Source organism: Talpa europaea, assembly GCF_964194135.1.
Source record: "Talpa europaea genome assembly, chromosome: 5".
Lineage (NCBI taxonomy): Eukaryota > Metazoa > Chordata > Mammalia > Eulipotyphla > Talpidae > Talpa > Talpa europaea.
The window spans coordinates 90,852,619-90,872,737 of NC_140071.1; positions in this window are offsets into that span (position 1 = coordinate 90,852,619).

Here is a 20,119-nt window from a genome sequence, read left to right on the forward strand (position 1 = left end):
TCACCCATGGCTCCTCTCAGCAGTGTATTTCAGTGAATCTGCCTGTTCTTCTCCCCATTCCTGTCTCTGGTGAATCCTCTTTACCCCCTCCCCCATGCCCCGCACCTCTGGCCTATACCCCTGGCCTGTACCCCAGTTTTTGTATGCATAAATAAATAAATCCTTGGTTAAAAAAAAAGAATTAAAGCAAATATAACAAAGTGTTAACCCTTCTTACGTTTGCTCTTAGGAATACTAACTTACCTCCAAATACTTTAGTGTTTTTCCCTTAACATAATCACAGTAATAATACTTATTTTGTATGGTTGTTAAGGGTTAAATGTACATTATATATAATTTATTAAAATTTTTGTCATAAAAATGTAAAGAAAAATTATGATAAAAGAAGATGGACATATTTTAGGAATTCGGATGAGTTTAAAATGACCTTATGTGATTATTGCTATAATAAATTCTAACATGTTTAATACAAAATAGAAAGTAGATGTTAGCATTCCTTACTTTAGCTATCATTTCATTTGAAAAATGTAACTAATGTTGCTGCTTTGGGAGATCAATTGATCAAGGGTAAATGAAAAATCAAAGCATTAGTTTTATTTGTTCTGGAGGAATCTGACTGATTGGTTTTCATCAGCATTTCCTAAGGGAATTTGACAATTTTTGCAGAGCCTGTTTGATTTTTGTCTCTAAACTTTAATAACTCACAAGGAGACCTCCTTTTGTGTCTTTAGATCCTCGTTTCAAGCTCCTAGTAGAATTTACTACTGTTTCTATTCAATAACAAAATACCAGGAAGCAGTAGGAGAACCTTTAGTGAGGACAATAGAGGGAACCAGAATGTTCCTTGTGTATGTTGTTTTGTGTCTTCTCTTTTGCTTCTTTTTTGTCCTCTAGTGTGGATGGCGCCTGTGATCTGATTGACACCTTAGTCCATGTTTTCAGTCACAAGTCTTCGTGGCATATCAGATTGTTGTGACCTTGCATGAGATTTCTTTGCAAAGTACAGGGCTTTTGAATCAATTGGAAAATGCCTTCTGTTTAGGAAAATGCTTGTTGTTCCGTGCTCTGCTTGTCAGTAAGGCTGAGACTATTAAAAATAAAGAAGACAAAGTCCTCTGGGTGTCATCTTTCTATCTTTAAGTGAGAAGAAATCCACACAACCAAATGAGCAATGAAAGCCACAGTTTGAAGCCTGAAATTTCTATTGTGAAATAGCATGTCTTTGTAACACATGCTTTGTGGCTAAAAGATTCATAAGGTTTCTGTAGCCTGTGCATGCAAAAACTTGGTCTCTTTTACCCAAATAGAGGGGAACTATTGAAGCAAGAGTTCCTCTGTGAACACAGTACTTGGAACAAAATAAGAATAAGAATAATTTAACAATTCTGGTGCAGGCTTTAGATGAATCAGAACATCGGCCTCTAGGTCAGTTATTTTTCATGACTAAGTGAAAAAGCACAGGGAGTCCCCATTTTAATTTGTGGCACACACAGAAAGGTGTGCACACTTTTATGGCTTATCCGTGTAAATGTGCATACATAAGCACCCCACTTCTTTTTTCTGGCATTGCTAAACAATGAGGTTTGTGCTACAGAAAGGAAACTTACTTGATTAAATATGGTAGTTTAATATTTAATATGTATCTGCCTTCTTTAATAAGCATACCAAACACATTTTAACTTTTTGTGGATGATACATTCATCACTATTAATAATTAAATATGATGTTTTTATTTCTAGAAAAAAAACCATGATGATGCTTTGCTTTCATTCCTTCCCCCTTTGTTATTACTAAAGCAATACTCATTACAGAAAACCAGAAATGCAAAGAGGAAAACACTAATTATTGCACATATCTAGAGATATCAAGGCTAACTCTTTGTGTATTTTAAAAGTCACACTTATATGCACACATTAAAAAAATAGGAACATATAATATCTTTTGTGATCTGTTCTTTTTAATAATGATGTATCATGAAAATTTTTTATTATTATTAGTGAACCCATACATGAAACATAATTTTAAATGACTACACGATATGACATTGTATGGATATATATTTTATTTCAACTTTTTCATGTGGTTGGACAGTTACATTATGTTCAACATTCTTCTATCACCAACAATACTGTTAAATATACATTTGTGAACATATGTAAGTGTATAAATATGTAAGTATTTATGTAAATGTCTATTATTTCCTTATAATAAATTAGTAGATGCAGACTTTATACTTCCAAGAATATGTACATATTTGAATTTGCTATGATCTGTCAGCCAGGAATTACATTCAGTTAATGGATCCGGATATGGCTACACAGTTGGTTTAGAGCTGTTACCCACTTTGATTGTTCACTATGTACACTGCATTGGTGGTTAAATATCATGAAATATTTATTTTTGCGAACTAATCATAGGAAAGTTATATAGATGTGTATTCCCACAGATTTACATTTTGAAGAGAGATGAAGGGACACCTTTAAAGTTTAGTTTTAGTTTTTATTCTTATATAAAAATACATACATGAGGGCCTCCCCAGTGGTGCAGTGGTTGAGCGCTGGGCTGCGAAGCTGCCCAAAGCCTCTGCAGTGCCTGTTCGATCCCCGGCCGCGGAGAGGGTCCCACATGGCGCGCAGATCTCTCCTACCGCGCCCGCTGCTCCCCTCAGCAGTGTGTTTCGTCAGTCTGCCTGTTCTGTTCCCCGCTCTGGCTCTGGTGAATTCTCTCACCCTCTCGTGCTTCTGATTGTACCCAGTGCTTGTATAAATAGATAAATAAATCTTAAAAAAAAATACATATATGAAACTCAAAATGTTTAAACATAAAAATTTGGGAGCTAGAAAGTAAATTTTTCTTGGATTAAAATATATACTACTTAAAAGGATTTAAGCAGGCATTTCACAAAATATGCATATAAAGAAATGAGAAAGTATGCCACATAATTAGCCTTTAGGGAAATATGTATTATTATTATTTTTTTAAATTTTAATTTTTTTAAACAATATTTGCTTTCCCCCACCTCCTCAGGTTGTGTCCTCATAGATAGGGAAATATATATTAAATACAAAATGAGATAGTACTACATATCTACTAGAATGACTAAAACAAACAAACAACAAAATCTGATAAGTACCAAGTGCTGATAAGAGTGTGAAACAACTAGAATTATCTCACATTGTGGGAGGGAATGTAAAAAATGTTACAGCTATTTGAAAAGCTGAATAATAGCTTGAAAAAAATGAATAATCAAGTAAAAAAATATGCAAAAGAACTAAATGCACTCTTCTTCAAAGAAGATATATACCTGGCCAATAAACACATGAAAAAAATGATCATCATCACTAATTATTAGGAAAATGCAAATCAAAACCATAAAAACATAATATCTCATACCTGTGAGAAGGGTAAAGATCAAAAAGGCCAAAATCAACAGGTATTGGTCAGGGTGTGCAGGAAAGGAATGCTCATTCACTATTGGTAGGAATGTAGACTGGTGTAGTCTGTATTAAAAGCAGTATGGAGGTTTCTCAAAACTTTAAAAATAGATCTATGATATGATCCAGTAATCTCTCTCCAAATATCTACCCAAAGAATATGAAAACAATTCAAAGGGATTCATTCACTCCTATGCTCACTGCCACTCTATTTATAATAGCCACACTGTGGAAACAAACTAAATCCTCAAGAACATATGAGTGGATTAAATTAATGTGGCGCATGTGTGTGCAAGTGCACACACACATATACTTACAAAGGAATACTATGCAGCTACAGAAAAGATGAATTCCTGCTACTTGTGACAACATGGATGGTACTGGGGGGGGGTGGCTGATAAGCAAAATAAGAAGGAGAAAGAAAAATGATAACTGATATCCTCGTGTGGAATATAAAAAAACAAGCAAAGGATCAGAGAAAAACAAACCAAAAACAAATCCTAGAAATTGGACTGCAGAATCGAGGTTACCATATTGAGAAACAAATGTCAAAGGGGGACTATGGAGAAAGATTATTTAGACATTGGTGGATGATGTGATAACATGCATATTTAGTGGTGTGAACTTACATCCCTGAAACATATAAAATTTGTAGGCCAATTCTACCACAATAAACATCATTTTTCTATTTTAACATTTATCATTTTTTAAAATTTTTTAGACAATATTTGTTTCCCCCCAGCCCCTCAGATTGAGTCCTCATAGAATTTCCTTCCCCAAGGCACCCATGCATCATCACCACAGTCCCCTGTGCTCCTCCCTCCCTCTGATGCCTCTCCCACCTCCTCCCCTGCAGTATGTCTGGTTTATAATTGTCTGTTTTTTTTGTTGTGTTTTGTATTATTGTTATTTTTTTTTACACTGATGTCTTATTTGGTTCCCCTATATTCCTGTTACAAGTGAAACCATCCGATATTTTTCTTTTTCCTTCTGGCTTATTTCACTGAGCATAATTCCTTCTAGCTCCATCCACGTTGCTTCGAATGGCATGATTTTATCTTTTTTGATTGCTGAATAATACTCCATCATGTATATATACCACATCTTCTTCATGCAGTCATCTATTTTTGGGCATTTGGGTTGTTTGCAGGTTTTACCTATTGTAAATAGTGCTGCAGTAAACATAGGTGTACAGATGCTCTTTGAATCACTGTTTTTGTGTCCTTTGGGTATATCCCTAGTAGTGGAATTGCTGGGTCGTGTGGTAGCTCCATTTTTAGTAGACTGAGGAACCTCCAGACAGCTTTCCATGGTGGTTGGACCAGTCTGCACTCCCACCAGCAATGTAGGAGAGTTCCTTTTTCACTGCATCCTCACCAACATTTGTTGTTGCTTGTTTTTTTGATATGTGCCATTCTTACTGGTGTAAGGTGGTATCTCAGTGTGGTTTTGATTTGTATTTCTCTGATTGAAAGGGATGTTGAACATTTTTTCATATGCTTGTTGGCCATTTGCGTTTCCTCTTTGGAGAAATGTCTTTTGAGTTCTGCCCATTTTTTGACTGGATTGATCATTTTGTTTTTGTTGAGTCATGTGAGTTCTTTGTATATCTTTGTGATCAGTCTCTTATCAGTTGAATGGAGTGCAAAGATTTTTTTCCCAATCAGATGTTTCTCTCTGTTTTGATTAATGTCTCTTTTGCTGTACAGAAGCTTTTCAGTTTGATGTAATCCCAGGTGTTTATCTTCTCCTTGACTATTTTTACTTTGGGTGTTGAGTCTTTAAAAATGTTATTGCGGAGAAGGGGGCGGAGCAACAAGGCAGCGAGGAGACGCTGCGAGTAAGATCTCCCATTAAAAAAAGTTAATAGGGAGGAAAAGCGGCAGGTCCCAGTGAGAACTGGGACACGGAAGATAAACGGACGACTCCAGCAAACTGCCCGAAGAAGAAAGTGGCCATAAAAGAGGACGAGAAGGGAGGGAAGCGCAGAACCCTGCTCCCCTCCCCCGCCCACAGAGGCGGCACTCTCTGACCGGCAGAGACGAGGGAAACAACAAACCAAAACGCCCAACAAGAAAAACGGACGCAGCAAGTGGGACTGTGAGTGGAAAGGAACTATTTCAGCCACCACACCCCGTGAACGGGAGCTGAGGCGAACCCTGCAGGATCCGCCGCGGAGGTGAGCTCCAGGCGCCATTAAAGAGAGCCCAACCCCCCAGGAGGAGACCAGCACCAGCACACAGCCCCGGCCGCCCGGTAAGCTTGCGCGAAAGCGGCGCTCGGATTGCAGCTGCCCAGGTCCCCGAGCCTGCGACCTAGGCTTGCGGGGAGACGGCGGAGGCCCTCCCTGAGTGAGCAGGAACAAGGTGCCCAGGCAGGGGAGCGGGATTCAAAAGGCGCCATTCCTGCGCCACTGATCTGGGCTACAGCCTGTGTCCTGGAACTGAGGGCTTTGGAACTGAGACCCAGGCGGAGGCCCTCCCTGAGTGGGCAGGAACAAGGCGCCCAGGCAGGGGAGCGGGATTCAAAAGGCGCCATTCCCGCGCCACTGATCTGGGCTACAGCCCGCATCCTGGAACTGAGGGCTTTGGAACTGAGACCCGGGGCATGAAATTAGGGGCGTGGGTTCCCCACGACGGTGGGGCACAAGGCAGACACAGCACCCCAAAGCCGTTGAGGTGTACCCTACCATCCCCGCTCTGCTCCCTGTCCCACGGGGTGGAAAATCAGCTCCCCAAGGGCTCTAGGAGAGATCTCTGGCGCCACCTAGTGACTTGACCCCAGCACAGGCTCCTGAAGGAGCTAGTGGCCAGCTGGGGAGTTAGCCCACACCGGGCCCCTTCCGAACAAGTAGTCTGAGCCCACAGGGAGAGCGAGCACCCACAGCCGGGGCAGACCAGGCGCGCAGAAGAGTGTGCCTGAGACCAGAAGCGCAGGGAGTGTGTCCCACATCACCATTTTAGAACAGGGACATTTCTTCAGTAAAGACTACCTGCAGAAGGCTTCCTCAGGAGCCAGAGGTGAGCGGGGGAAGTTCGCCCACGCCAGACCCCCTCTGGCCTGCAGTCCAAGCCCAGAGGGGAGCAGGAACCCACGGCCGGGGCAGACCAGGCGCACAGGGGAGTGTGTCCCCACATCGGCATTTTAGAACAGGGACCTTTCTCCAGTAAAGGCTGCTTGAAACTGACAGATGACTCCTGGAAGAACCAGAGGGGAACAGAGAAGCCCACCCAAGATGCCGGCAAGTCCCAACAACACAGTGTCCCAACGCATACGGCAAATTAGAAAACAGACAGTAGGGAGGAGAAGAACCACACGCAACCTAGCAACTCTCCAGAGAAAAAGCACACCACAAAAAGAAAGCCAGCCCCCAGATTGCAACGACAATAACTTGGAAGAATTTCTGAGCCTTCCAGAAAGAGAATTTAAAATTGCCGTGATTAAAAAACTGACAGAAGTCATAAAGGAAAACAATGATAAGGGAAAAATAATCAACGATCAGAAGAATGCAATTGAGTCCCTAGAGAGGGAAAACAATGGTCAGAAGAAAGAAATTGAGTCCCTAAAGAGGGAAGTAAAAGAAATGCAGGAGATCAAAGAATTAATGGAAGAACTAAAGAATTCTGGGAAAAGCAATGAAAGCAGAATAGATGAAATGGAAGAACGAATAAGTAATCTTGAAGACACAGAAATAAAAAGAACCAAAACAGAAAAGGAAAGAGAAGTACGAAGGAAAAAGAACGAAGAAAGACTTCGGGAACTATCTGACTCCATGAGGAAAGGAAATATAAGAGTTATAGGAATACCAGAAGGAGAGGAGAGAGATGTAGGAACAGAGAAAATATTCAAAGAGATAATTGAAGAGAACTTCCCAAATGTGAAGAAGGAGCTGAAAATTGATATACAAGAAGCAAGAAGAACACCAAACTTCCACGACGAAAGGAAAAATACAGCAAGACACATAATAGTAAAGCTCCCAAGAATCCAGGACAAGGAAAAAATAATGAAGCTGGCAAGAGGGAAGAAACAGATAACATTCAAAGGAAAACCAATCAGGCTGACATCAGACTTCTCCGAAGAAACACTACGGGCAAGGAGAGAGTGGAGGGACATAGTCAACAGACTCCAAGAAAACAGATGCCAACCAAGAATACTCTATCCCGCAAAGCTCTCCTTCCTCTTTGAAGAAAGAATATGGACCTTCCCAGACAAACAGAAACTCCGGAATTTCATTGCAACTAAACCCCCACTCCAAAAAATACTACAAGGAGTCCTAAAGCCAGAACCTCAGAGGGACGAATAACAATGAAAGAAGGCCAAAAAAAAAAAAAGTTATTAAAAGAATAAATAAATAAAATCAAAGGAAAGACAAACACAATGGCAAATACAGATGTTAACATATCAATATTAACTCTAAATGTAAATGGACTAAACTCTTCAATAAAAAGACACAGAGTTGCAGCCTGGATTAAAAAACAAAACCCAACCTTTTGCTGTCTCCAGGAAACACATTTAGCTACAAAAGATAAAAATAGGCTCAAAGTTAAAGGATGGAAAACAATCCTACAAGCAAATGGACCAAAAAAGAAAGCAGGAACAGCTATACTTATATCAGATAAAACAGATTTCAAACTCAAAAAGATAAAAAGAGACCCCAATGGTCACTACATTCTGATCAAGGGGACAATACTTCAAGAAGAAATAACACTCATTAACATATACTCAACAAACGAAGGAGCACCAAAATATATCAGACAACTGTTGTCCTCTCTGAAAACAGACATCAGAGAAAACACATACGTAGTGGGAGACTTCAACACACCACTATCAACAATGGATAGATCAACAAGACAAAAAATAAGTAAAGAAACCAAAGCTCTAAATAAAGACCTAGAGCAATTGGGCTTAACAGACATCTATAGAACACTAAACCCCAAAAAAACGGAGTGCACATTTTTCTCAAGCGCACACGGATCATTCTCCAGGATCGATCACATACTGGGGCACAAGACAAACATCAACAGATACACCAAGATTGAAATCATATCAACCATCTTTTCTGACCATCAAGGCATCAAACTAGAAATAAACCATAAAAAGAAGGCAAGGAACTTTCCTACCTCATGGAGATTAAAAACCACACTACTGGAAGACCATTGGACTAATGAGGAGATCAAAGAAGAAATTAAAAAATTTTTTGAATTGAACGACAAGGAGGACACCAATATCCTAAATGTATGGGATGCAGCAAAAGCAGTAATAAGAGGAAAATATATAGCAATAGAAGCTCACATCAAGAAACAAGAAAGAACGCAAAGAAACAACCTAATCTCGAAGCTCAAAGATCTAGAAAAAGAAAAAGAACAACAAAAAAACCCCAAAACCAGTAGAAGAAAAGAAATAATAAAAACCAAAGCAGAAATAAATGAAATTGAAACTAAAAAAACAATCCAAAAGATCAATGAAACCAAGAGCTGGTTCTTTGAAAAAATCAATAAAATAGACAAACCCCTAGCCAGGCTCACAAAGGAAAAAAGGGAGAAAGCACAAATACACAGGATCATCAATGAAAGAGGAGAAATCACAACGGACACAGCAGAAATCAAAAGAATAATCAGTAACTACTATGAACAGTTATATGGAAACAAGTTTAACAATCTAGAGGAGATGGACAAATTCCTACAACTCTACAATCACCCAAAGCTAGATAAAGAAGAAATAGAACACCTAAACAGACCAATTACAATTAGCGAAATTGAAATGGTAATCAAAAACCTCCCCAAAAACAAAAGCCCAGGACCTGATGGATTTACAAATGAATTCTACCAAACATTCAGAGACGAATTAGTGCCTATCCTTCACAAACTCTTCCAAAAAATTGAGAAGGAAGGGACAATACCAAACACGTTCTATGAAGCCAACATTACACTAATACCAAAACCGAACAAGGACAACACAAAAAAGGAAAACTACAGGCCAATCTCCCTAATGAACACTGATGCAAAAATCCTCAATAAAATTTTAGCTATCAGAATCCAACAATGTATCCATAAGATAATTCACCACGACCAAGTTGGATTCATTCCAGGGGCACAAGGATGGTTTAACATCCGAAAATCAATTAACGTTATCCAACACATCAACAAAAAGAAATATAAAAACCATATGATAATATCAATAGATGCTGAGAAAGCTTTCGACAAAGTGCAACACCCATTCATGATAAAAGCCCTTGAAATTCTTGGGATACAAGGAACATACCTCAACATCATAAAGGCCATCTATGACAAGCCAACAGCCAGTATCATTCTCAATGGTGAAAAGCTGAAAGCAATTCCATTAAGATCTGGAACAAGACAAGGATGTCCACTCTCACCATTGCTTTTCAATATAATACTGGAAGTCCTAGCCAGGGCAATAAGACAAGAGAAAGACATCCAAGGAATCCAAATAGGAAAAGAAGAAGTCAAACTATCACTATTTGCAGACGATATGATATTATACATAGAGAACCCCAAAAACTCCACAGAAAAGCTAATTCAACTCATCAATCAGTTCAGTAAAGTGGCAGGATACAAAATCAACACGCAAAAGTCAGTAGCCTTCCTATACACAAACAATAAATCTGAAGAAGAAGAAATCAAAAAGACCATCCCTTTTGTTATTGAAACAAAAAAAATCAAATATTTGGGAATAAATCTAACAAAAGAGGTAAAGGACCTATACAAAGAAAACTATAAAACACTGTTAAAAGAAATAGAAGAAGACACAAAGAAATGGAGAGACATCCCCTGCTCATGGATTGGAAGAATAAACATTATTAAAATGGCCATCCTTCCAAAAGCAATATACAGATTCAATGCTATTCCAATCAAAATTTCAATGTCATTCTTCAAAGAAATAGAACAATTATTGATGAAATTCATATGGAATCACAAAAAACCCCGAATAGCCAAAGCTCTCCTGAAAAAAAAAGAAGGGAATGGAGGCATCAGACTCCCAGACTTCAAACTATACTACAAAGCCATAATCATCAAAACTGCATGGTATTGGAACAAGAACAGACACACAGACCAATGGAATCGAATAGAAAATCCAGAAATAAACCCACAGATTTATGGTCAACTAATCTTTGACAAAGGAGAAAAGAATATGCATTGGAGCAAAGAAAGTTTGTTCAATAAATGGTGCTGGGAAAACTGGGTCGCTACATGCAAAAGAATGAAGCTTGACCACCACCTCACACCATACACAAAAATCAACTCAAAATGGATTAAAGAACTAGACATAAGACCTGAAACCATAAAATATATAGAAGGAAATATAGGCGAAACACTACGTGATTTGCACATCAAAGACATCTTTACAGACACATCACCCAAAGCAGTGATAGTGAAGGCAAAGATAAACAGCTGGGACTACATCAAATTAAAGAGCTTTTGCACAGCAAAAGAGACAATAACAAAAACAAAGAGAAACCCCACCAACTGGGAGAACATTTTTGCACCCAACACTAATGATAAAGGACTGATCACAAAAATCTGCAAAGAGCTGATGAGACTCAACAACAACAAAGAAAATAATCCAGTCAAAAAATGGGCAGAAGAGCTTAAAAGAAACTTCTCTGAAGAGGAAATGCAAATGGCCAACAGGCATATGAAAAAATGTTCATCATCACTTGTCATCAGGGAAATGCAAATCAAAACTACCATGAGATACCATCTTACACCAGTGAGAATGGCACATATTAAAAAAACTAGCAACAACAAATGTTGGCGAGGGTGTGGAGAAAAAGGAACTCTTCTGCACTGTTGGTGGGAGTGCAAACTGGTCCAACCACTGTGGAAAGCTGTGTGGAGATTTCTGGACCTACTAAACATAGAGCTTCCATATGATCCAGCAATTCCATTCCTAGGTATTTACCCAAAGGACACAGAAACATCAATTCCAAAGAACACCTGCACCCCTATGTTTATAGCAGCACTGTTTACAATAGCTAAGCTTTGGAAACAACCCAAATGCCCAAAAATAGATGACTGGATCAAGAAGATGTGGTACATATATACCATGGAATATTACTCAGCATTCAAAAAAGATAAACACATGCAATTTGCTGCAACATGGATGGCGCTGGAAGGGATCATGCTCAGCGAAATAAGCCAAAAAGAAAAAGAAAAATACCGGATGGTCTCACTCATAGCAGGAATCTAGAAAACTTAAATAAGGGACCAGGAAAATGAATAACTATAAGAAAGTGAAAATCAAAATCAACAAAAAACTATGAACCAGAGACACTTTTAGTGGGGCGGGGGCGGGAGGGGAGGGATTGGGGTCAGAATGGGGGGCTGCAATTGTATGGGGAATATAACAATAAAATTTATAAAAAAAAAATGTTATTGCGATGCCATATGGGAATTTTTATAGTGAGGAAATTGATGCATATCTTAACAGTGACTGGCTATAAGGTGTTATGCATTTGTCCAAAGTCAAATATGTACTGATCAAAAGTTAATTTTACTGAATTGAAATTGAAAGAGCAGACAAAAATAAGATATAAGAATAATTATATTTTATTTAATAAGAGAAAGAAAATACTGTGTTGAAGCTTTTGTCTCGACCAGGTGAATAAGCATTGCATACTTCCAAACTGAAAAGCTTGTAGCACCTAGACTTTATGACTTTCGTTTTGGCTATATTGCAGGTCTAAGTCCTTTTTATTTACACCCAGAGTCTAGTTTTGCTCAAAATGACTGAGGTTGACAGACATGCAAACTCCAGGGAAGAGATTATTCTGTATCAATATCTCTTTAGATAAGAGAAAGATTGATGAACTCTTCAGTTCCTTAATTGAATAGCACACTTCTTAAACTTTTCTATGAGATTATTTATCTTGAAAGACTGGAAAAAGGAAAATTGGTTTCATCTTTTGTACAGGAATTTTAAACAAAAAAATTTGATTCTCTCCCTTAGGACAAAAATTTGATACAAAATCTTATCACTAAATTTGAGATTAGATATTGACTCTGATATGGCTTAAAATGTTCAGTAACTTTTAGATAATGTGGCACTGGCTTTAGGAAGGCTTTGTTTCTAATATTAGTTGAATTTGATTGAGCTTAGTAAATTATAGCCAAATAAATACCATTAATTAACTAAGCCAATAATCATCAGGACCCCATTCTAAAAATTGGGTTTTAGATGGATGCAACCCAATGATCATTGATTCTCTGCATGTAGCTAATATAACAGATGGAATAAAAGGGACTAGTAAAGAGCTAGCTTCTTCGGTTGACAGTACCTGGAGGGACTACATTATTAATATTTGAGCTCTAGTCATAGCATATTGGTGCTGTGAAAGCATTATATGTAGCTTCTATTTTTTTTTGTATTTCATTTAGGAAATACTACTGGTAGCTCCCTAAATTGATTTCACTGCTTTTTAATGTGACATGAATTGGGGTCTCCTTGGTGGCACAGGGAGTTAATTTTCAGAACTGTCAAGCTATTGACAGCCACTGCTGCTTGAGTTAGTTAGACCCAAGGCCAGGGAGCTAACCTACATGGCGCAGTAGCCCTCTCCTGTCTTACCCAGCGCTCCCCTCAGCAGTGTATTTCAGTAGATCTGCCTGTTCTGCTTCCCACTGTCTCGGGTGAATCCATTCACCACCCCCCCCACACCTCTGGCTTGTACCCCATTTCTTGTATGCATAAATAAATAAATCTTTAAAAAAATTTAATGTGACATGAATTGCAGTTTGGAAAATATTGTAGGTGGCACCAAGATCAGTCTTTCTCCTTCAATGCTCCCTTGAACTGGAGCCTTGTTCCTGGGCCCAGCAAACACCAGTATGGTTTAGTAGTTATTAATATCTTACTTTCATAAGTCGTTCATTCTGGTAAAAGAAGGCCCAGGCTGTGATAATATTTTCACCTTGGACTGCAAATGGGAAAATGAGATAATACATAATTAGTACAAAGTATCTTTGTTCAAAATTTCTATTTAGCAGTCTACTTCCTATTGTACTTTCAAATTGGTTAATACATAAAATGGTTTGCTTTATTCAAACATATAGATGAGCTGGGGGGGATTCCAATAAAATAATGAGGAAGCAAAAATGAGAACTCAAATCTAATTCAGAAATTTTGCATTTGTGAAGTGGGGCTGAACATCCTTACACTATTATTAGGAGGATAAATAACAGTGACTATATACATAAATTAGCTGCATAGGACACATAGTGGATAGTTGCTTGCAAAGATAGTCAAAGCAATCCCCCCATTCCTGTATCTTTTCCCCATTGTAACATAATTTGCCACTTCTTCCATGGAGAGATGAAGTCTATTCTTTCCTATCCATCCATCCTATCCACTTTCATTTGTGTCTGGACTGACCTTTGAACTTACTTTGACTAACAAAACATAGTTGAAGTGATGTTGTGGTGCTTCTAGCTTAAGTTTCAAGAGGTCTTGTAGCTTTTGTTCTCATTCTCTTAAAATCCCTTGACTTCCATGCAAAGAAGGCTTCTTGAGAATGAAAGATCAGGTTGAGAGGTAACCAACACCAATCACCAGACATGAGAAATAGGCCACATTAGCCCACCCAGCTCAGTTACTATAGGTTAAATTTTGTACTCCCCCTCCTGGAGGTGGAGGTCTTTTAGAAGATGGTTAGGTCATACAGGTAGAATCTTCCTGAATGGGAATTGTTTCCTTACAAAAGGTCTCCAAATAGACCCTTTGCTTCTTTCACTTTGTGAGGTCACACTGGGCAGACTGTTCTTTCATGAATCAAGAAGCAGACTCTTACCAGACACCCTATCAGCAAGAGTCTTGATCTTGGATTTCCAGCTTGCAGATCACCCAGTTGAACACAGCACAGACTGTTGATCCACAGAATCATATACAAATAAAATAGATGTTATTTTAAACTTTTCTGATTTAGAGTAGTTTATTACACAGGGGTAGATAAATAATAAATCGGAAGATTATAAATTTTCAATAAATGGGTCTAAATCCTTTCTTCTTGCGGAATAGATATGTTTAATTTTGAAGTATAGTTTCAAAGGTAATTTTTTAAAGTACTGAGATTTATTTCTTAGAATTAGGTGGACAACATTTGGTAAGTTATTTGGCTCATTATTGTTAACTCTGTGTTTACCTCAATTCCAGATCTCTGTATATACATACATAAACCAAAACTATTTAAGGCAAAATTGACTTTGTTTAAAGTTGTCAATCAGAAGAAATCTCAAATCTTGATTAGTGGGGATCCCTTATATTGGAATACAAGTTGGGTCAATGGGGTATAAATATCATAGCTAGTATTCCCTAGGTCAACACTGCACAGTAGAAAGACCCTGGAGACATGGTATTTTGAAATTTCACCATCTAAGAGAATAATGAGGAAGATAATTTCTTTCATTTAGCCTTGTTGGGAATTATGACTCTAACATGTTATTATGGGCCACATTAAATTTTGCAAGTGCAGATTGTGGAGGATAATATTAGCGATAGCTAACACTAAATATTTCACATCAAGTATGTTGTAAACATTTGGAACATTTTTAAAGCATTTTATCATTTATTTTCAATTTCCTTATCTGTACCAAAGGGAATAATAGTAGGTATGGGGAGGAAACTGAGGCACAGTGACTTGGTTGTATTTCCTAGAATTAGAACTTAAGATGGGAACACTTACATCATGGATTTATTGCAGGAGCCCTCTCAGGAGAAAAGTGTGGTAGCATTCAGGAAACAAGAAGAGTAAAAACTTAAGCAAGAATGTCCTCTTGGTTGAAGTTTTGCTTCAACCTAATCCTATGGGGAGTTCTGGAGTGTTAATTGCACCAAAAGTTTGGTGACACATTGAGGAAAAGAGTCCAGTATTTTTAAATCACTATAAGAGGAGTTTTTAGGACAGAATTGTCCTAGAAAGGATTACTGGGGTACCTAACATCTTTGTGGGAGGGAGGCTCTTGTTGCCAAAGGGCAATTATCAAAAGAGAGGTGCAAATGTGGAATAGTAACAAGAAGTACAATAGCTGAGTGATGGGGGCACCAACAGAGTAAAGGGATCTCACTGGGGCATCAACAGTCTTTGCTTTGCACTAATAAAATATACTTGCTTTTTACATTAAGCTCACTCTGTCCAACTGCTGTTTCTCCAGGATTCAATATTGGTTACAATTTCTGGAAAATTTCTACAAGAAGAGGGCTAATAGGGCAAACTACAGCCCCTATTGCTGCAGTTGATCTTGACATCATGACTAAAATGCCTTGTCTTTTGCTTTTACCTTTTATTCTATTTTCCTTCACCAAGTGCTAGCACTTCTCCAGTTATAGGTGAATTACCTGCTGGATTGATCAAGACTCTCAGTTCTGGAGAATCTGAGCTCCTAATTATTATGCCTTGATCATACTAAATGTCTTGAGTTTACCCATTTAGAATTGATACTGGGCATGGTAATACTAAGAGATGTCCTGTGGACCATCTGAGTATCAACAATAAATCTATCTGCTCCTTCCCCCGCAATTAGCAGTAGTCCTATATCCTCACAATGATCAGGGTTAATTATTCCTGCTAGTATATTAACATTCTTTTGTTTCCCAGTCTACTGGCATAAGGAACACAAAGTGACCAGGAATCAACCATAACTTTTTCGGTGGGACCCTGATGGAGGTGAGTAGCATTGAGTGTCAGGATCTTCAGAACTCTAGAGTCTAAGGATTCAGGTATAGGAAGCACAGTTTCCTTAGATATATTTCTGGAGTGAACATAAGCAAAGCAACTTGTACTTCTATCTTTTGAAGACACAGAATGAAATTAAGGCTAATGCTTTAATGAGTATATCATATTCTGAAAAAGTATATCATATACTTTTTTCTCACAAGGTGTTATAGTCCTTAATTGTATCCTCAAGAAGCTACTTCACAACTTTATCTGGGGAGCAGCTTTGTATGGTGAGAGATATGTTGAACAAGTGGATTTTATCAGCATGGACTCACTAGTATTCCTCCTTTGCCGTAAATGGTGTCTCTTGCTTGAGGCAATGTTATAAGGGATCTCATTTCATAATTCGAATACTTGCCAGTATTGGTCAGAATGAAACGTTGTGCTTTTACAGGAAGAAAATGACATGAGGTAACCAATTCCACTCAATACACTGGTTGGTGTCCTCCACTGGGGGGACAAATCTTGGTACTGGGTTGGAAAAAGCATTTATCTCTGTTGCTGACATATTGGATAACCCTCAGTGAAAATATTAGGTCAGCTTTGGTTCAGAGGGAACTTGTGTTGTTGGGATAGTGAATGAATAACCTCAGTCCTTGTCATCATGGACTCCTCCATTCATGCATGCATTAGTATTGGGTGGTCAACTAGAGAAGTTGGTTGACATCCGTGTGGCAGAGTTAACATCTTCCCTTCTGTTATTAGCACCTCTGCCATAGGTGCTTTCTGGAACATATGCTTTCTCTTGCATACAATTCATCTATTTTGGGGCATTTAGGTTGTTTCTATCTCTTATCTATTATTGTAAATAGTGCTGCAGTAATCATAGGAGTGCTGGTTTTATTTTGAATTAGTATTTTTGTGTTCTTTTAGTAGGTTCCTAGGAGTGGAATCACTGGATCATATGGTAGATCCACTTTTAGTGTTCTAAGGAAACTCCACACTGTTTTCCATAGTGGCTGGACCAGTTTGCATTCCCACCAGCAGTGAAAGAGGGTCCCTTTTCCCCCACATATTTTCCAGCATTTGTTGTTTACAGTTTTTTTAATATGGGTCATTCTCACTAGTGTGAGGTGGTATCTCATTGTGGTTTTGATTTGCATTTCCCTGATAGTAATGATGTTTAACATTTTTTCATATACCTGTTGGCCAATGAAGAGAAATTCTGTACCTTTGTCTCAGTCAATAGGTGTGAGTCTTGGAATGCTATGGTCTTGGGTTAAGTGTCTCTCTGCTGCTGAGGGACACCCTGAAGGAGCAGATAGCTGAAAGTTGTCTGTTGGCAATTTTTTCTTGCAAAGACCCATCTCTACCTCAGCCAGCCTACCCTTCTGATATAGAGGATGGGTCTGATAGATCAGTTCAACATTGGCAGTTACAGCTGTATGATCAGATATGCAGATTCCTTCAGAGCTAAGGAACATGCCAGAGTTGGTTGTAAATGTTGCCTAATTCTCTACACAATATGGAATGAATTACTCTAGAAGACTAAGAGTCTGTGCTATTATTCCTCTATTGAGTCTTGCCAGAAATTCTGCCTGGTGCTTTCGCTACCAAAAATACCTCTATTGTCATGGAATTTGCTTGGTTATATGGCCCAATTGAGGGACTTCTTATGCCATAACATAAATCTTCTGTAAAGAACTTTTTAGTTTTTTGCTCTGGTACCAACTCAAATATAGTAGTGTTCCTCACCAACCCAATAAATTAGTTGGTTCTATTTTTCCAAATGCAGTACATGCAGCATTAAACCCCAAATTGACCTAATAAGTGTTAGGCTTCTTTCTTACTGGTAAGATGTGTTAAGTGAATAACTTGCTCGAATAGTTGAATATCACTCCTAACTCAATAAACATTTTGATGAGTTAAGCTCTTGAATCTTTGCAAGGTTTATTTGCTTTTCTACAGAGCACATGAGTGTTACTATTATTCCAGAATACTTGCCTCTTCCTGCTAATTAGGTCAGATTTATGCAATGTCATTAATATAGTGAATTAATGTGATACTCTGTAGAATGTCCAGATGGTAACATTATAACAGGGAGCAGGAGGATAGCCTTGGGTCAGACTATGCATTCATCTTATTATTTGTCTCATGCGAATGCAAATCATGAGACAGACTTGGTCAGAACTCCATTTACAACCTGATCTCCATGATGACACTTGCATCACCAGATAGCAGTGTCAACTCAGACCCTGCATACATAAGATCCCCAAAGATCTGGGCATTCTCTTTTTCCTATGTTTTGTTAACTGAGTGAATGACTACAGTCCCTTGGTCAGTTTCTTATTCAATGATCATGATCTGGGTATATGCATTGGCTCAGGTATCCAGATCTGGGTATATACATTGGCATCTCTTCATGATCTCTTTTGGTTACCTAAGTGAAGGATTATTCTTATTGGCTGTCCATTTTCCTGTCCCCCAGGTCCTATGTTTTAGTTGCCATCTCCATTGATCCCTATGAGCCAGGTCATTTTGTCTTTGCTGTCTTTTAAATTTTATTTATTTCTTTAAAATAAGTTTTTATTGGGCCTCCCCTGATGGCGCAGCAGTTGAGCGCTGGGCTGCGAAGCTGCCCGCAGCATCTATAGCACTGGTTCGATCCCTGGCCGCTGGCAAGGGTCCCACATGGTGCGCAGACCTCTCCTGCCCACCTGCTGCTCCCCTCAGCAGTGTATTTCAAGTCTGCCTGTTCTGTTCCCTGCTCTGGCTCTGGTGAATTCTCTCACCCTCTGGCGCTTCTGACTGTACCCAGTGCTTGTATAAATAAATAAATAAATCTTTAAAAAAATTTTTTTGTATTTGTTTTTGTGTAAAAGAACTGGGGTATAGGCCAGAGGTGCGGGGGGTGAGAGAATTCACCGGAGACAGAGTGGGGAGCAGAACAGGCAGATTGACTGAAATACACTGTGGAGGGGAGCGGGGCGAGACAGAAGAGGTCTGCTGTGACATAAGTAAATTAGCTCCCTGGCTAGGACCAATCTCAGGCTGTGGCAGTGACAGTGCTGAAATTTAAGTCTGAGGCCACCACGGAGGCCCACTGCCTTGTTTAGTAATTATGCCTTTCTTGTGCCTGAGGGTTAAGTGCCACACTTGGCTTTTGCTCTCATGGAATCCTGTCATTCCCACTGCAATAATGAGTGTGGTTCTTTAGCAACAACTTTTATTATCAGCTCTAACTTTTAGAAGATGATCAGCCCCCTGTAAGTTTCCTGCTTATAAGTCTCCAATTTAAATATTTGCTTTCTGAAGATACTTCCTGAGACATTAGCTTAAGGCAAATTAAATATAATTCTTTACTGAAGAGCTTTAAAATATCTTTTATGTGAGAGTAGAATGTGATTTTCCATAAATGTAATAAAAAATTTGAGTAGAAATTCTATTTGTCTACTTTATCAGGTGATTCTTTTTTTTTTTTTTTTTAAAAGATTTATTTATTTATGCATACAAGAACTGGGGCACAGGCGAGAGGTGTGGGAGGTGAGAGGATTCACCAGAGACACAGTGGGGAACAAAACAGGCAGATTGACTGAAATACACTGCTGAGGGGAACAGTGGGCGAGCAGGAGAGGTCCGCTGCACCATGTGGGTATCTCCCTGGCTGGGGATTGAACTTGTGCTGTAGTGGCTGAGAACAGTTGTGTCTCAACCCCTTGTACCACCAGGGAGGGCTATCAGGTGATTCTTACCTAACCCCCCAAACAGCATTCATTTGTGCTCTCAGTGTTGCAAATATCATAGGTAAAAAGTATCTCAAAATTATTTTAATTTTAAATTTCTAATTATGAAATGAAGATTTTTAAAAAGTCTGTAACATAGGTATTCCATTTTCTATAAACTGTTCATCATTTGTTCATTTTTAAAAAAGGTGTCTCTTAGTGACTTTTAGAAACTCTGTATAGTGAGAATTAGTTCTTTACCCAATATGGTAGAAAATATCTTTTTTGATTGT